Here is a 4,587-nt window from a genome sequence, read left to right on the forward strand (position 1 = left end):
GACAGCACCCAGGCCCAGAGTTTAAACCCCACAACCGACAAAAAAAAAAAAAGAAAGATAGAAAAAAAAACTTTAAAAACCTGAAAGAGGAAATTAAAGCAGAACTAAGGAAGTGGAAAAACCTCCCATGCTGTATGCTAATAATGACATGAGCACAGACGAAATCAGGAAAGCAACTCCTTTTGTAATAGCTCCACAAAAAATAAAATACCTAGGAGTTCACTAAAGAAATGATGAAAACTTTAAAAATCTGAAAAAGTTAATTAAAGCAGGATTAAGGAAGTGGAAAAACCTCCCATGATCCTGGATTGGAAGGATTAACATCATAAAAATGGCAATATTGCCTAAGGCTATATAAAATTCAATGTGTTTCCTATCAATATCCCAACCTCATTCTTCAATGAAATAGAAGAAGCAACCCAAAAATTCATATGGAACAATAAAAGACCCTGAATAGGAAAAACAATCCTTAGCAGAAAGAACAGAGCTGGAGAAATATCAATACCAAACTTCAAACTCTACTACAAAACCATAGTAATCAAAACAGCTTGGTACTGGCACAAGAACAGACCTCAGGACCAATCGATTAGAACTGAGGACCCAGAAATGAAACCACAGACCTATAGCCACCTAATCTTTGATAAGGGAGCCAAAAAAATAGGATGGAAGAAAAACAGTTTCTTCAGTAAATGGTACTGGCAAAACTGGTTAAACTCCTGTAGAAAGCTAACATTACATCATTATATATCACCCTGCACCAGAATCAACTCCAAATTGATCGAAGACCTCAGAGTAAAAACAGACACCTGAAAATATTACAGGAAGGAATAGGAGAAACTCTAGGACTCGTAGGCACAGGCCAAAGTTTTCTTAATAAAGACCCAGAAAAACAACAAATCAAAGAAAGGTTGGACAAATGGGATTGCATGAAACAGCAGAGCTTCTGCATGTCAAAGGCTATAGCTAGCAAGATCAACAGAAAAGCCACAGATTGGGAGAAGATCTTCACTAGCCATACAACAGACAAGGGTCTCATATCTAAAATACACTTAGAACTCAAGAAATTAAAAGCTTCCAAAACAACTGCCCTACTAATAAGTAGGTTAAAGACTTTAAAAGAGACGTCTCTGAAGAGGAAATAAGAATGGCCAATAGACAGATGAAGAAATGCTCAACTTCTCTGGCCATAAAAGAAATACAAATCAAAATAACTAGTAAATGTCTAGGACAAGTAGAGAAGGTCAAAAGCTATGTACATATGATCATATAAGATGATGTTAAGTGAAATGAACCCCAAGATAGGGACACAAGTGGTTTTTTTCTTGCTTGCTATTGTTTTTAATGTACTTATAATGTACTGTGCAATTTTGTGTTTCTTTTGTATGTTCTTCCCCCACGTTATAACCCATTTCCACTGCATTTGATGTCAGTACCCTGCATCTTGTATATACATTTTTGTAATTTGAGGAGGGGAAGGGAAATAACAAAATTCTGAAATAAGAATACAAGTTGACCCATTATAACAATGAGATGTACAAAACACTATGTTGAAAACAAACTTTACAATTTCAGGGGGTGGGGTGGAGGGAGGAGTTGGAGAGGTGGGGAGAGAAAGGATGGTAGAGGAAAAACAAAGGAGGAGGTAACAAGGCTCAATAGGAAATGTACTCATTACCTTACTCGTGTAACTGTAACCCCTCTGTACAGTATTTTACAATAAAATAAAAATGGAAAATAAAATAAAAATAAAAACAACATTGAGATTCCACCTCACCCCACTTAGAATGACAATAATCTAATAATAACAGATGCTGGAAGGGATGTGGCAAAAGGGATCCCCACTGCATTGTATGGATGTTCCTCAAAAGACTCCACATAGAGCTCCCCTATGACCAAGCAATCCCACTTCTGGGCATTTTCCCAAACAATCACAAATAAGGTCATAGTAAAGCTACCAGCACAACTATGTTTATCGCAGCATTATTCACAATAACTAAGATATGGAATCAACCCAGATGCCCCTCAGTAGATGAATGGGTCAAGAAAATATGATATATATATACATATATATGTATGTACGTGTATATATATATATACATATATATATATATACAATGGAATTCTCTACTTCTATCAGAAAGAATGACACTGCCCCATTTGGAAGGAAATGGAAAGACTTGGAAAAAATTATATTAAATGAAGTAAGCCAGACCCTAAGAAACATAGGTCCTATGGTTTTCCTTATTTGCAATAATTAGTATACCTCTAGGATAAAATTAGCAGATGAACAGAATAGCTCAAAAGCTATGTACATATGACCATATCAGGAGACACTAAGTGAAATGAACTCCAAGGCATGACACAAGACTTTTTGCATTGTTGTTGCTGTTTTTAATGTACTATGTGATTTTTCATTTCTTTTGTATGTTCTTCCCCCTATGGTATATCCCCTGTTGTCACTGTATTTGAGTTTGGTGGAATATTATTCCTGGTGGAATAATACTAGGTGGAAAACCTAGGATTGTGTATACATTTAACTGAATTAGGGAAGGGAAGAGAAGAACAGAATGTTGAGACAAAGAACCAATGCAAGAGTGATATATACAAGACAATATGTTGGAAATGATCTGTGTAACTCCTTACTTATGTAAGTAACTGTAACCCCTCTGTGCATCATTTTGACAATTAAAATGAAATAAAAAATTACCATATCCCATGTTAATCTCTGACAATCTCAGAAATGCAGAATACTAATGGCAAATACAAAATTCCTAGCAACATGAACAGGTATTAACATAATCAAACAAGTATATCTAAAATGGCTCACTTTGAGAGAATTTTCTACACAAATCTAGCACTTGTGCAAAGAGAGATTCCTCAATAAACATAGACTTTAATATTTTCAGTTGCAGAAGGCAATTTTACCACAGAGAATAGGAAGATCCACTCAAGAAGAATATAAAGTGTGTCAGTAAACTTTACACGATTTAAATACTGAGGAAAAAATAACATAGACATGAACTAATAAGACTGACAAGTACATTCCATTGTCACTTTCAAGCTCTAGCAGCATTTTGTTTCTGTCCAAATTTGGCCATGTTTTGAAAAGAACAAAACCTTTGAAGCACATGCTTCAAAGAGTGTAGATGAAAGTGTTCAGTAAAGGAGCCACAGATGTGTAGAGAACTGTCACAGCCTTATTGAAAATCACCCTTTCCTTTGCTGAGGGCTTTATATACATAAAGATACAACTCTCCAGCTAGGTGTCGGTAGCTCACACCTGTAATCCTAGCTACTCAGGAGGCTGAGATCTGAGGATCGTGGTTCAAAGCCAGCCCAGGCAGGAAAGTCCGTGAGAATCTTATCTCCAATAGACCACTCAGAAAACCAGAAGTGATGCAGTGGCTCAAATGGTAGAGCACTAGCCTTTAGCTGAAGAGCTGAGGGACAGCATTCAGGCCCAGAGTTCAAGCCCCATGACCGACAAAAAAAAAAAAGATACAACTCCCCTAAGTAATGGAGACAACAGCCAAGTGTGGGGAACAGGTGAAAAGTCTTTTGTTCATTGTTGGACAGAAGAGAATTTTGCAGCAGGTTTGATGATGCATATGTAGGAGAGAACCACTAAAAGCAGTGTGATGACAACCATCAACAAAGCTAAGACAATACCCAACATTTCTGTGTATCTGTGCAAGAGATCTGCAGGACAGAAGAGGTGTCACAGAAGAAGAGGTCAATGGTTCTGGATGCACAGAAATCCAGCTGGAGTCCTAAGAGCAAAGGAGGAAGGATAATTAAGAATCCAGTTAGCCAGGAGCTGAAAACCAGCTGGTGGCACTCATTGCTATTCATAATGACTGGGTAATGCAGGGGTTTGCAGATGGCCACTTAGCACTCATAGGACATGGCGGCCAGGAGGTAAAACTCAGTGAGGCCTAATAGGAAAAAAAAAATAGTTGAGTTGCACAACCATTGTAGGAGATTGTTTTTGTATCCAGTGAGAATGCTGGTCAAGAACCGTGGGATGCAGACTGTTGTAAAACAAACTTCTAAGAAGGCAAAATTTCGAAGGAAGAAGTACATGGGAGTCTTGAGGTGGGGGTCCAGCATTGTGAGCAGGATGATGACAAAGTTCCCCATCAGGCTCAGGATGAAATTGACCAAGAGAAACAGGAAAACCACAATCTGTAGCTGGGGGTCATTTGTCAGTCTCAGCAAGATGAACACAGTCTCCTCTGATTTGTTTTCCATTTTTCTCTTGTTTTTAACAAAACTACAGAAAATTAAAAATATTATCATGAGTAAGAAAAGACTTTCCTTCCCTTTAGGTCACGCAAACTATCTATCTAGAAGTGTACCGATGTCCAATATTTGCACAAATCAGAGTTTAGCATAACAAACATATATCCTATTTCATCAGTATGTACAATAATGCAGAGATTTTTTCACTTGTTCAGAATTGAACCAATCTTGCCCCATTACAGGAGGCATATTGTTCATATGAAATGTAGGCCTTCAATTTGTTTAGTGGTAATCTCTGACCCATCTTTCAATTCTTTTAAACAGCTTAATTTTTTCTTATTTCCT

General features: G+C 37.2%; 1 pseudogene; it reads right to left on the reverse strand.

Moving 5' to 3' along the window:
• Positions 1–3,133: 3,133 nt before the first annotated feature.
• On the reverse strand, positions 3,134–4,251 carry LOC105987943 (annotated as a pseudogene).
• Between the last annotated feature and the right edge of the window lie 336 nt (positions 4,252–4,587).

Source organism: Dipodomys ordii, unplaced genomic scaffold (assembly GCF_000151885.1).
Source record: "Dipodomys ordii isolate 6190 unplaced genomic scaffold, Dord_2.0 Scaffold3, whole genome shotgun sequence".
NCBI classification, from domain to species: Eukaryota; Metazoa; Chordata; class Mammalia; order Rodentia; family Heteromyidae; genus Dipodomys; species Dipodomys ordii.